This window comes from Myotis yumanensis, unplaced genomic scaffold (assembly GCF_028538775.1).
Source record: "Myotis yumanensis isolate MYYU_CA2020_CCGP unplaced genomic scaffold, mMyoYum1.0.hap1 SCAF_17, whole genome shotgun sequence".
Taxonomy (NCBI): Eukaryota; Metazoa; Chordata; class Mammalia; order Chiroptera; family Vespertilionidae; genus Myotis; species Myotis yumanensis.
This window is the reverse complement of record NW_027223768.1, coordinates 26,199,480-26,214,203: the sequence shown is the minus strand read 5'-3', so window position 1 is coordinate 26,214,203 and position 14,724 is coordinate 26,199,480. Positions and strand designations below refer to the sequence as shown.

At 39.2% G+C, this 14,724-nt stretch overlaps 1 pseudogene; it reads right to left on the bottom strand.

Moving 5' to 3' along the window:
* Window positions 1-1,195: 1,195 nt before the first annotated feature.
* On the bottom strand, window positions 1,196-14,724 carry LOC138996159 (1-acyl-sn-glycerol-3-phosphate acyltransferase beta pseudogene; annotated as a pseudogene).

Sequence of the window (14,724 nt, the reverse complement as noted above, 5' to 3'; positions counted from 1 at the left end):
TTTCAACGGAGTATGGCAAAAGTGAACAGGGATTACCAAGGATGTCTGCACACACTTCAACTGGAGCTACTGTTCTGTCCTTTGCCTCCACTCTCTCCTGTTAAATCCCAAGACCACACTCATTTCAAATATTCAAGGCAAACCAACTGTCACGGTGTTATGTTTGAACACAAAGTATAGGAAAGCACTTGATCCCAGCTTTTAAATTCAAGACTTTAGGACCTCAAGTTCTATAGATTAATCATTTATTATTTTATTGACATTTCCTGGCCTATTTAGAAAATCTAAAGGCATGGATTTTGGTCAAACCTCCCTTAACCATAGGGACTTGGTCAGATTAGTTTTGTCCAGAAATTTCATTCACTTTTCTCACTCAGTAAAAACAAAGAACATGATACAAACCCAGTACCTGTGTGAACCCACGATAAACATATCATTCATGGTCCAGGCGACCTTGGGTTTGGGATAACCTGTTGCAGAACACATGATGGAGACCTCAGATCCTGCTGTGAATGATTGGTTCTTGGGCATCACAGTGACTTTGGGCGGTTCTGCAAATAAAAAGAAACATATAAAGTGAAATGCCAACTTACCTTGATTTTAGGAGCTCCCTCAGTTAGCAAACTGGCAGACTTCTCACCACCACACCTCCTCCACTTTTTTGCCTTTGCACTTCCAAGAGTTCATTTATAAAAAGTAACGAACAACTGAGTGTAGTACCGATTCAGCAGACTTACACCCCAAGGCCAGCAGAAGGGGCAGACTCTACTTTCTGACTCTCCAAGGCCCAGGATGCACAGGGGTCCTGGACCCCCAGAGCCCTTCCTCTCCTTGAGAGCCGCCTGGTGCAGGCAAGGCCAGGACCCTGGAGCCTGCCTCTGCACCCCACAGGCCTGGGGCAGGAGAGTGGAAGGACTTACCTCTGGCCATTTTTTCCAAGCCCTAGAAGCTCTGCCCATCTGGAACCCCAAAGCCTGAACATACTCCTGGATCCTGAAAGCATGAGGATGGGCACAGGCCTGCCCTCAGAGATTGGGGAGGGTCTAGCTGACTTTCCTTTGAGGGATATAATGGGCCTGGATTCAAGGCTAGTGATAGGAAGGAGCCCAAATGAAAGCCAGGGGAGCTGCAGGAGTGGGACACAGTAATATTTGGCATCTGGGAGGTGGAGGGGTGTGGGCCCTCTGTCCATTCACTAGCCAGGTCCTGTAACCCCAGGCCTTGACCGCAGGGCAGGCTGGGCACCAGGCCCTGCAGTGACCCTGTTCTCCTAGGGTGTCTTAGACATGTAAGAGAAGGTGGTCCTCATGGCCTGGTAGCAGGTGTCCATGCACTTGGGAATGTCAGCCACCACTGGTGGGGATGGCATCCAGCACCTGCACCTGGACTGTTCCTCAGGTGAAGAGCTTCATCTTGGGTTGTAGAAGGTGGAGTACACCTCAGGGATGAGGGGCACCTGGATCTGGGGAGCCAGGTAGAAGACACCTTTCTTGAAAGGTGGCAGGTCCCCACTGCTGTTCCACATGCTCTAGGGGTAGACCCACATTTTGAGGTTCTTCCAGACCCTGCTCTTGCCCATCACGGTCACAGTGGTCCTGGAGTGCTGCGGGTTGGTGAAGAAGGCGCCCTGAGGGCGCCCTGAGGTACATTGTCAGGCCCATAGGCCCCATGAAGACTCGCTCCCTTGGGGCCATCTGCACACAGTGCTTGGGAAGGGCCCCATGAGGCCTGTCGCGTCCAGGACTCTCTGGTGGTTAGAAATCACAGGGGGTCCACCTCCAGCTTCTGGAGGCCCTTTACCTCAAAGTGAAGGAATATAAGTGCTCAAAGGACAGGATGAACCAGCTGGTGATGCTCATGTTCTCCACCATCCGGCCACGGTGGTGCAGCAGGCAGATGACTGTGCCCTCTCGGTGATCCCCACCAGGTAATGAAAGCAGAAAGAAATTCTCTTGGAGAGCAAAACATGACCCCGATGTCACGTTTCTGTGTCTCCAGTGGTTACCCTGTGGCTCCTTCCTCCCACCAGCTAACCACCGGCTTTTGTCTGCTAGTCCAGAACGTCACTATAAACCTGTTTTCAGCTAAAGTCCCCAAATGGGGTCTTTTGGCCTCTTTCTTATTCTGAACACAGGTTTGGAGCCACAACTTACCCTGACTACTGACTGCTTTGTTTGAATGGCTCTTTCTTTTTTATTTATTAGATTATAAATTTGTTGAGGTAGAGACTAAGTCTTCCATATTGTTCCGTATTCCCTTGTATTCTAGAGTATTTAACATCCCTTGCATGTTATGCAGTGACTTGTAAATAACAGACACTTAAAACTGTTGATGGAATACAGGGCCGTTCCTAACCTATAATTTGGCTCTGAGGATTGTTATGTCTGCCAGCCTCTCAGGATCATTTGCCTCATGCTCATAGAGTCACAGAACATATTAATTATTCAAAACATATTAATTATTCAAAGTTCCAATTGTATTCCCCTTTTATGGCAGAAAGAGTTTTGGGAATAAAATATTAAATCAGAAATTTACTGTCAAAAAGGATACAAAAATTATCTGGGGTGGTTGGGATGTTGATCTATCTGGTCTAATCAATGACACATTTACATCTATATTACTACTAAGACTTAATTTTCAAAGAAGGGACCATCAAAAAATATTCAATAATTTTTCAATGTAAATATCCGCTACTCAATAAGATAAATAAAAGGAAATTCATTTTCGCAATGTTTGAAATAGTGGTCATGAGTATCAACAAAAATCAATAAATATTTTTTTTTGCACAATTATTAAGTTCCAAACTCTGTGCTAACTTATTTGGGATACACTGATAAGCCAAACAGATATGCATGGTGTCAGCTTCCCATTTTAAATGGGTTTTTACTATAAAGGAATTTGAAAAATTCAATTAGTCAGTTAGATCTGGATATAGTTATGACATATATTCACTATAAATTAGTCTGCAAATTGTGGCTGAATTTCACTGAGAAACATTTGGTCTGTGGAATCCCTATGCATTTGAAAGAGATACAGTGGTACTGCTAGGCTAGGCAGCTGCACAACTGAACAAACCTAATTAATGCCTAATTGCTAGCAGCTTACAACTGTCCCCCCTTTTCCCTGTTTACATTGTGTTTTTGAAATAATGGTCATTGAAGTTAATATTCTACGGGTTGTTCTGGCCTGTGGACTTGGTTGACAGTCTCATTATTCCATAGATTCTTCTTGGTCAACATAGGACTGGAGAAATGTGTGAGGTCAAGGGCAGGCTGGCCATGGCCAGTCAGTTCAAATTTGAATTCCATCTGGAGTCCATCAATTCTGAAATGCTGGCCTACACACGCCGTGGGGGTGTTGCAGACAAGCTTCAGGGGCTGAGGGGGAAAATGAAGACTTCCTTCTCTTCGGAATTTACAGAATACCCACACTTATTCAGCTCCAACTTCCGAAAATGAAATGTTTCTCAGGTCTTGACATAGGATCGCTGCAAAGATTCAGCAGCTCTAGGGATTTCTGTCTAAATGTGGTGCCTTCCAATGGCGTCTGCCAGAACTGACCTGGCATCTCTCCCAGCAAGAATCCCACTGGTATGCTCTACAGTTCAGATATCAAAGTGAAAATAAATGTCAGTTTCCCAAACCAGGATGCAGAGAGCTAAGAGGTCGTTTCTCAAATAAAGCCTGGATATAGGGTGTTGCTCAGGGTCACGAAATAAGTCTGTGTGTAACATACAGATGGGATGACATCACCCCACAGAAGGTGAGAAATTTACCATTGCCCTGGGAAGAATATTCCTGCTGATGATAAGAAAATCAGACAGGATGTAGACAAACAGGGAAGCAAAATTGGATTGCCGCCAAATAATAGCTGAATAAAGATGGTCAGAATGATTAAGCCTTTGCATGATTAGTTTAAGTAAGGATGTGACAGACTTCACATAATTATTTCAGTAGCTAAATTTTTTTAAATTCCTAGAATAAAAAACCCCTCATTTTAGTGAAGTTTTAATGGAACAATAACAACAAATTAAAGAACCATAGTTCAACTCTGTCAAAGTCCGGAGTCCAATTTTTGCCTTTAAGAGAAATAATGCATTTTAAGCTGGTTTTCAGTCTCTTTTCACCACCACATTCATCACCATTATCAACACCGTCAACATCATTATTATTCCCACCACCATCATCAACCATCAACACCATCATCATAAATAACAACTTGCTTTTCATTTGATAAAGCAATGGGAACATGGCACACTATACGGTATTGCGGCATTAATTCATTCTTTTTTTTATTGATTAAGGTATTACGTATGTGTCCTTATCCCCCCGTTGCCCTCCCCCCTGCTCATGCCGTCACCCCTTGGTATCTATGTCCATTGGTTAGGCTTATATGCATGCATACAAGTCCTTTGGTTGATCTCTCTCCCTTACCCCCATCATCCCCTACCGTCCCTCTGAGGTTTAAGCATCTGATCGATGCTTCTCTGTCTTAATTCATCATTTACATTTCAACTAGAGCCGTGGTCGGCAAACCGCGGCTCATGAGCCACATGTGGCTCTTTGGCCCCTTCAGTGTGGCTCTTCCACAAAATACCACGTGTGGGCGCGCACATTCAGTGCGATTGAAACTTTGTGGCCCATGCGCAGAAGTCAGTATTTTGTGGAAGAGCCGGTATTTTGTGGACGAGCCACACTGAAGGGGCCAAAGAGCTGCATGTGGCTCATGAGCTGCGGTTTGCCAAGCCGCAGTTTGCCAACCACAGAACTAGAGGCCCGGTGGACAAATTCATGCACAAGTGGGGGTCCCTTGGCCTGGCCTGTGGGATTGGGCCGAAACCAGCTCTCCAACATCCCTCGAGGGGTCCCGGATTGCAAGAGGATGCAGGCTAGGCTGAGGGACCCCACCAGTGCACGATCAGGGCCGGGGAGGAATGTGGGAGGTTGGCAGGCCAGGTAGGGACTGCGGGAGGACTCCAGGGTGTGTCTGGCCCGTCTCGCTCAGTCCCAATCGGCCAGACCCCAGCAGCAAGCTAACCTACTGGTTGGAGCATTTGCCCCCTGTGGTCAGTGCATATCATAGCGACTGGATGACTGCCCCCTGGTGGTCAGTGCACATCATAGTGAGCGGTTGAGCGGCCTTAGCATAGCATTAGCATATTACACTTTGATTGGTTGAACAGCCGACCGGCCAACCGGACACTTAGCATATTAGGCTTTTATTATATAGGAGCATAACAAAAGCAAAATATATACATTTTTTAAAATTTCTCCCCAATGATTTTTAAAAGGTAAACATAGATTATGATACTAAGACTAAATTATAAACACTACTTTAAGACTTAGGTGCCTTAACATACTATTAATGGTGAGTTGGCAAAGTGAATTATAAGCGCCTATGAAAACAGCACTATGTAAGTTTTGCTATTATTAATATCCCATTATTTGATAAAGTAGGACAAAAATGATAAAATAAGTGTCATAGTGTTTAAAATATCCTACTAGTAAATGATACTTATACTTTATTTGATTCTTCTGAAATTTGAGAGATTTCTAGATACTCAAAATTTATAAGACCACAATAAAAAATAAAATTTAAAAACTTTAAAAATTGTATAAGAAATTTCAATGTAAGTAGAGAAATTTAGTTTTTGCACATTTTTCTGATAGCAAAAACCTCGCTCATACCTATGTCACCTCGACCATGTTAAAAAGAGTCATGATGATGTAATGAGCATATGGTTATGATCATGTCCATTTCATAGTTAGTGAAGTAATTCTGGTCATTAGGGACTTACTTCATCAATCATCTTGAGAAATATTTCCTTTCCATCGCAATGTTCTCTCTGGTGACATGGATTAATTAATGACAGACAGCCTCCCTTTGCTGACACCAGAAGACAAATTAATGCATCTAATGTCCACACAGACATGGCATGAAGAAGAAAGGAGGCTTTGGCCCTTTGATTTCCATGTGTCAGCATGATATTGTGCAGCAATGTCAGTTACATACTGAATATGCTCAGATTTAACCAGGATACCTATGTTCATCTTTCTTCAAAAACCCTCCTTATGGGAACAGCTAGGAAAATCAATAGGGACTTTTTTTCTGTACACAGATAAATAGGTAAATAGTCTCTTTTAAACAAAACCTTAAACTCATGCCGTGTAAGTAAACACTACCCCGCTTAATCTAACTTTAACTCCTTTGGAAATTTAGCAGCTACAGTGTCACCTTAAAAGTGATGAATTGCTTTAGACTATTTCGTAGAATTTTGCAAAACTCACACGATGTACTTTTTAAATTAGGGTGAACTAATTTAAACAATTCTTTCAAAATGGCTTCTCTATAAATTGTTCATGAGGTAATTATCAGATTTTGTTATAAAATGCGGTTTTAAATGTAAGCAGTTATATGCTTACATGTGCTACAAGTGGAAAAGAAAGTACTTACATAATGGAATCTAAAATTGGTGATGTCATTCAAATAAGCCATGGAAGTTAACATGGGAACATGAAAAATGAGGTTAGTGACGCAAATCTTCCCTATAGTCTGTTATTGTTACTTTGACATTCATTCAGCAATTAAGAAATACACGTCTATTGAGCGAACATGTGTGTATTTTCTTCCCCTCTGTACAAGGCACTATGATTAAGAAAAGAAACACCCAGTATATATAATATGATTGGGGAGAAAGAACTGAACAGTTGAAATTGATTGTGATTAAGAGCTAAGTTGTTTGGCAAAAAATAATAATTTGATAGGATACCAGGACAAAGAGACCAACAGTGCTCAGAAAGGAGGTGATTTATGAGAGGGGCTTCACGTTACTGGTAGGATTTTGATTAATATTTCTAAAAACATAACAGAACTGGTTTACAACTGTTCCCAAATATATTTTTCATTGTGAGTAATTAATATAATCCCCTAAAATGTTGGATGATCTAATACCAAGCAATGTTGGTATTAGAGAAATTAGAAATAATTAATATTTAACGACTGAACCTAATTTCTATGGAATTGTACAGACTGTAAAATCTATTTTACAGGATATCTAGCTCTTTTAAATATTTGTATTTCCTGTAGGAAAAGCTAACTTCATAAAGTTACAGTGAGCCTGCTTAGAATTGTAATTAATAGCTATGTCCTAACCTATTAGATGTTTACCTACTGATTTAGCTCAACCCATTTATTTAAAACATATTCACATTGTTCAGAAATGCATTACTTCCATTTCTGATTAGGGAGGTTAATCCAGCTAGTTTTGGTTACAACTAACTTTTAAGCATGAAGCTTGCACAATAAGTAAAAAAAAAACTTCACTAAGAATGATTGATCATGAACAAATGTGCTTGCTCACTTAATTTTTCCTTAATTTTCTTTTAAAAATCTTATCGATTTTTACAAAGAGAGGGATAGAGAGATAGAAACACCGATGAGAGAGAGACATCATGGATTGGCTGCTTCCTGCACACCCCTTACTGGGGATGGAGCCTGCAACCCAGGCATGTGACTAGTGACCTCTTGGTTCCCGAGCTGATGCTCAACTGCTGAGCCACAACAGCCAGGCTACTTAATTTTCAATGAGTAGAAATGGCAACAAAATATATTTTAACATTTTAAAGTTTCCCCATGCCTACTAGAGAAGAGAGTTCATACAAGGGGCCACAGATTGCTTCCAAAGAGCAAAGAATGAAAACAAAAACAAACTAAGCAAATGAACAGAGATCAACTGCCTGGGAAAAGAGACAAGGGCCATTGAAATCCCAAAGATATGGATTCAAAGGCAACATTTCCAAATCATCTCATCAGTGGGAATATGAAGACCTGGCTGGAACCTTTTCAAAAAGTAAAATTAGTCCTAAATGGCAATACTTCAAATCAATTATGATAGTGGTTAATCTACATGGAAGTTGCAATAAATGTCCTAAAATTCTGCTCTTGCTATTTCTGCCTTTCTTCTTTCTCCAGAAAAGACTAGAATTGGTTGTGCCATCCAATATGGTAGCCACTGGACACATGTCTATTTAAATTCAAATTTAAATTATCTAAAACGAAATTAAATTTCAAAACAAGTTTCTTAGATGCACTAGCCTTGTTTCAGTACACAGTTGCCATATGTAATTAGTATCCACCACCTAGAACAAATACACAGATTTCCTTCATTATAGAAAGTTCTGCCCTAACCGGTTTGGCTCAATGGATAGAACGTCGGCCTGTGGACTTAAGAGTCCCAGGTTTGATTCCGGTCAAGGGCATGTACCTTGGTTGCAGGCACATCCCCAGTAGGGAGTGTGCAGGAGGCAGCTGATCGATGTTTCTCTCTCATCGATGTTTCTAACTCTCTATCTCTCTCCCTTCCTCTCTGTAAAAAATCAATAAAATATATATATTTTTAAAAAAACAGAAAGTTCTATTGGGCAGTGCTGGACTAGAGAAAAGGTCTATTAAATCTCAGAAAGAAGGTCACCAATTCATTGACTTACCAGTAGATGGTGCATTGGCAATGAAACACATAGGCAAGGAATATATCTTAGAATTATATGCTGGATTTGCAAAAAATTCACACCCAAACTACAGTGTGGTTATGCAATTCAGTTAATAAGAGATGGACAAAAATTTCAGAGATACACAATAAAGGCTAGATTCTATTTTAATGACAAAATCTTAATAAGTATATATCAAGAGTTCTTAAATATGAACAATTCTTATTTTCCCAATATAAGACATAAGGATATGTTTGTTGCCTTCATGTCCATTTAAAATAATTCCTAGTATAAAATACTTACACATTAATATTTTTTCCATTTAATTATTTTTTCCTTAACAAACAAACAAAAATTTATAAACTCTGGAGCTTCTTTGGGTGATTAACCAAAACAGATTAAAACAATAAGTATAACTGATAAGCAGGATAGAAGTTTTAAAGTTTTATTCTTTCTTGCTTAGAAAATCTTCAGCTGAATGCTGCTTAGCACTGATTCTTGCATTGCCTTTTCTTTCCTGGGTCTCTTTATAACAATTTTCCAAAACCACAGAATTTCCAAATAAAAGGGGAAAGCTAAAGTTTAGACTTACATTCTCATGTGACTTAGAAAAAAGTGGAAAATCATAATTAGCATTATTATTTCATGGCATATTGGAAGGATACCATTAAAGCTTTACATATATGTACATGAATCCCCTGCTCCAGACTCAATTAGGCAAGGATTTCTTTTAACTACCCAAAGTTGGTTATGTACATCAGAAAAAAAGAATATTAATCACGGCTGAAAAGAAATGATCTATCAAACTATGAAAAGGCATAGAAGACCTTAAACTTATGTTACAAAGTGAAAGAGCCGATCTAAGAAGGCTACTGGCTGTGTAATTCCAATTAATATTCTGGAAAAGGCAAAAGTACGAAGACAAAGAAAGGATAAGTGGTTTCCAGGGATTAGCAGGGTGGCAGAGGCAGAGCACAGAGGGTGATCAATACATGTCATGTACCTTTGCCCAGACCCACAGAATGTACAGCACCAAGAGTGAACACTAACATAAACTATGGGCTTTGGGTGATAATGATGTGTCAGTACAGGTTTATCAATTATAATAAATGTACCACTCTGGTGGGGGATGCTGATAATGGCGGAGGCTATGCATGTGTGGGGGTGGGAGGTATACGGGAAATCTCTATATCCTAGCTGCTCTTAAAAAAATAGTCTTTAAAAATGGTTCTGATAGATTGGATTTAAAAGAAGGTTCGAAGGAGTTGTAGCCATGACCAAGTTGGGGAATGATGTATGGGCATTGGAGAGTGACAGCTGGAAGGATGGGAGGTTGTGAACCTCAGATTGCACTCCCAAGACAAGTATTCTTTCAGTCGAATTGTGGGTTGCTTCCCTGAGAAGATTGTTAAGGTAGCAAATGAATAAAACTCTTCTAGCAGAAAAGGTAACTTTGGAGAAATCTTGCCAATATGAAATTTCTTTTCCTGCAGTTGCTAATCATCCAGAAACTTCGTTCACAATACTGCACTTTTTTTTCTGTGAATACTTTAAAAAGTGATTTTTCCCCCTAAAAGTATGAAATTTATTTTAAAAAGCTAAATACATGGAATTTACTGGAAGAGTTGAGATGATGACCTCACTTGGCCTTCAGAAAGGATTACCTGTGGCTGTTCCACTTACTGGGGAGGTTTATCTCCTATCTATAACATTCCAGGAGTTATTCTATATACTTTAACATTTCTTTCATACAGGTGTCCACCATAGGGAGTTCTTTGTAATTAAAAAGCGTCGTAAGGCAATTAAACTTAAAGAGTAAAGTTAGAACTTTTCCACAGTACGAAAATTCACATTGGAAAGCTCAGGGGACTGGAATTTTACAGGATTACATTACAGAGTAAGTTGCTTTAAATCCTTTGTGAACCAAAGGGAGCTTGAAAAAAAAATGCAGAATTTTGATTGATAATCTAGTCAGGTTTTCCTACAACGAATAGCCTAATAAGAGAGCCATGAAAATTTCAGCAGTATCTTCCTCAAGTTTCCCCTTTGCACGATTTCCACAGGAATACATTTTGATGTGTAGCTGTCTATACCCATGTTTGAATAACGAAATTGTTTCTGATGCAGGCGTCATTCCAGGGGTCCAGGTATCTGAAGGTCCTCGACCCACTGTGGGTTCTTGGCTTCGTGCAGGAAAGAATTCAAAATTGAACCAGCATAGAATTTAAAATGAAAGGGAGTTTATTAGTGAAGAAGTAAGACAGAGAGTGTACTCCACAGACAGAGCAGCCCCTCCCTAGTGAAATGTACTTGTTTTATTGAGGCTCATTTAATCAAGGGGCAGGGCACTCAATAAGGAATAGTGTTTTTCCAGGTGGAGGGGTAGAGACTTCTCAGAAGAGCTCTGTTGGCCATGTTGCGTCCTTATATAGCCTATAATGAAGCTAGGGGTTACTGCAAGGTGAAATTAGTTGCCATATTGGATTGAGCTGGTCTCCTGCCTCTCCTAAACCATAAATCTGTTGGGGGTTGGTCTTACCATTTCCGTGGCAGTCCTTGTAGCCCTTATTGGTCACAGCCATTTCACCACATACCCTAGTCAGTGGTCGGCAAACTGTGGCTCGGCAAACCGTGGCTCGCGAGCCACATGCGGCTCTTTGGCCCCTTCGGAGTGGCTCTTCCACAAAATACCGGCTCTTCCACAAAATACGGACTTCTGCGCATGGGCCACAAAGTTTCAATCACACTGTACATGCGCGATGTGCACGCCCGCACGTGGTATTTTGTGGAAGAGCCACACTGAAGGGGCCAAAGAGCCGCATGTGGCTCGCGAGCCACGGTTTGCTGACCACGGCCCTAGCTCATTCTTTTCCTAGACATTTTAATCCAGTGAAGCTTTTCATTTTTGGAGGTTGACCTGAGACATATATATGTTTTGAATGCTAGTGCCATCTCTGTGGATTTTATTTAGATAGGGTGAAATCATATACTTAAAATGAAAACCCCTAATTCATTGCTTTCTGTCAACAGTTCATTTTATTTGCTGCCTTGCTTGTCTTATATCCCAATATGAATCAGCACAAATGAATAAGATGCTCTGTTAAAATATAATATAAGCTTTTGTTGCCTTCTGTACTAAGGATCGAATAAGGAGTGAGTTGGAGGCCCTTGGATTTGAAGACAAATATTTTAGTGAAGTTTTGCACCAAGTATTCATTGCAATGATATCTAAAAAATATGTAGTTTGACCATGGAAGTATTTGCTTTCTTAACTCATTCTAAGATATGAAGAGAAAAGTTTAATATTCAGTTACTTTTATCTGATTAATGTGTTCCACTGACTTCATGGTTAGGGGCAAGCTTCTGTTATAACAGTCCAATTCCATGCAATAAAATGTATAAATTAATATCATACATTTTATTCCTTTTTGTCTTTCTTTTAAGGCATCTATTTGCTATGAAGATGTTAGAGCACTTTAATCGTAAATGGAGAGAATCATATTTCTCTAGTACTTAGAAGAAAGAAATGTTGGAATGTCTTTAATTGGAAGTTACAAGGAAAGGTTAAGAATTATTTACATTGTAATAGGAAAAGAAAGGGATATGGTGACATAATAAGCATGTCAAGTACATAGGAAATAGTCACAGAGAAGCTATACATCAAGGACATGTTAATTTCCAGCAATAATGAACCATGAGAAAATGCAGATTAAGTCAAGCCTGATGGATTTAAGTGAGCTACACAAAAAGATGTCCAGATCTTGGAGAGCTTAAATTCTAGAATGTGATAGCCGGGGAAAGATACTCATGCTTTCACAGTGCAGGGGCTGCTAGGACGAGATAGATCAGATGAAGAATGAGCAAACACTTCAATCCACTAAATTAGTCCAATAAATCTACAAACATTCAAGCATTTTTAAAAGTTCATGACATACATTATGTCATCTAACCCTCACAAACTGTGCTATTTGTAACTGTATTTTGTCCATAAAGAATAGGAGTCTCTGAGTTGTTAGTGACTTGTCTAGTCAGCAAATGGCAGAGCCCAGATCTGAACTGGGTCTTTCAATCATTCTGCATGGTATACAGAAATGCCTACATATGAAGTCCCATTCTCTAAATTATAATCCTAGGTATATAAAATAATATATTCAGACAACTACAACTAGCTCGTCTCTTATTTTTCATCAATTCTGGAATATATTTTTGTTATCTTCTCAAAACATCCTTTTTTATTCAAACTGGTCCCTCAAACTCAAGGCCAACTAGACAGACCATAAAATAATGCCTCTAAACAGATATACACCACTAGAGATTATACAGACTAGCCAGTAATCATGCAGTGTCACATGTTTTTGTATTTATGTTTTGTATATTAGGTAACATCTTACTTCAATTCTTTCTTAAACCATTTAATAATAATATAATAATAATAATAATAATAATATAATTATAATAATAATAATAATAATTACTCTATTTAACCAGAAAGAAGAGAGTCAAGGGCTTCCTTTAAATATATATTTCTAGATCATAGGGTTCATTCTCTAGAATAGAGTCCAATGCTATTTTCAGAAAGTGTTGTCCATGAATTCATCTGAGAGGTCTGTTACAAATGCAGAATCCCAAGCCTCACACCAGGGAAAAGGTTAACCTGGGTAAACAAGGAGGGCCCTGATCTTATTTTATAATCCCATTCTAAAAGACTTCATGTAAAGAACCAAGATCAGATTTCTGAAGGCCATTAGACATTCTATCTGAAACAATCAGTTTAGTAAAAATAGTTCCACAATTCTGGTAACTCAAGTTTCTACTTGGAGTGACTCAAATTATCTAGGCTGTTTATCATGTGGAAATGTACTGAACCATTTATAAAGCAATGTTTCCCTAGAGGTTCCGCCGGATCAACTAACAAAAGGCACACATTCAGATTGCAGAACATAACTCAACTACCCGTGAGAAAACTAGAATCAGATGGCAAACAGTTTATTAATTCTCAAGGTAGTTTCGCTTTTCTGCCATTAATAATATTCTGAGATCTAGCCTTGAAATTCATTGGTCAGTGTGTTAGATAACCTTGTTAAGAAATCATCTGCGAGTACTTCAAACATGATATAAAGTTGTTTCTAATTCCATAACCAAATAGCCAGACCCAATTCTGAAGTAAGTGATTTCCCACCTCAAGGATTTGAAATGAACCTGTCAGCCTAACCGTGAAACACTGCCAACAGTAATTTGTTCATTACATTAAGACTGCCAACTGGTCTATAGCCATTTAGAAGCCAAGTATGATTTTACTGAAAAAGATACTTTGGAATGTCCCTGGTCTTAATTTGTTGGTCCTGAGTAATACACATTTTTAGTAGCCATTAAATCATTGTTAATACTAGACTTGTTTTCAGCTATCAGAACATTCAACCTATATAGACATAATTCAAGTTTGGCTTACCATTAGTTTATCTTCAATATGCATTCTCTGTGTGTGTATGTGTAAGATAAATAAAGTAAAACTCTGCTGAAGTTTCAATAAAATTGAACCAGGATGAGAAACAACTTAAACCTTAATTAAAACAATACAAGTACATTAGTTAGATACGACACTAATATAATTAAATTGGGGGGAAATTTTGAATGAGTTATTAAAACAATTAGATTATTTTTGGAGAGTTTGTTCTAGGTCTATGAAATATGTCATTGGTATTTTAATGGGGATTGCATTGAATCTATAAATTGCTTTGAGTAGTATGGACATTTTAATGTTGTTGATTCTACCAATCCATGAACACGGTAAAAATCCACATGATAGATTGGAGAATTTAAAACCATTAAACCATCCAGAGACAATTTCTATTTATATTCTCTTGAAACAGAAGTCTTCAACTACTAGGATTAGTTGTGTTAGCTTTAAAGTCATGTATTAATTAGCGATGTTTTATTTTCCACTTTAGTCAGCTTTAGACCGACCACTCGAGCTCCACAAGCATCCCATCATTCAAACTGTAACTGCTTGGGGTAGATACTGTCACTCTCAGAGAGCCAGCTAAAGGGGACAGAGGCCAAAGGAGGAGACGGAAAGACACTATAACACAGAAGTTACCATCAGCACAGTACCTTGCACTGTGAGGAAAACGGAAGCAGCTGATGATCCTCCTTCATTGGAAACCAGACAACGATACTCTCCAGCATCGGTGAATTTCACAGTCCTGAGCTCCAGTGAGAGGTTAGCCAAGGTCCGCAT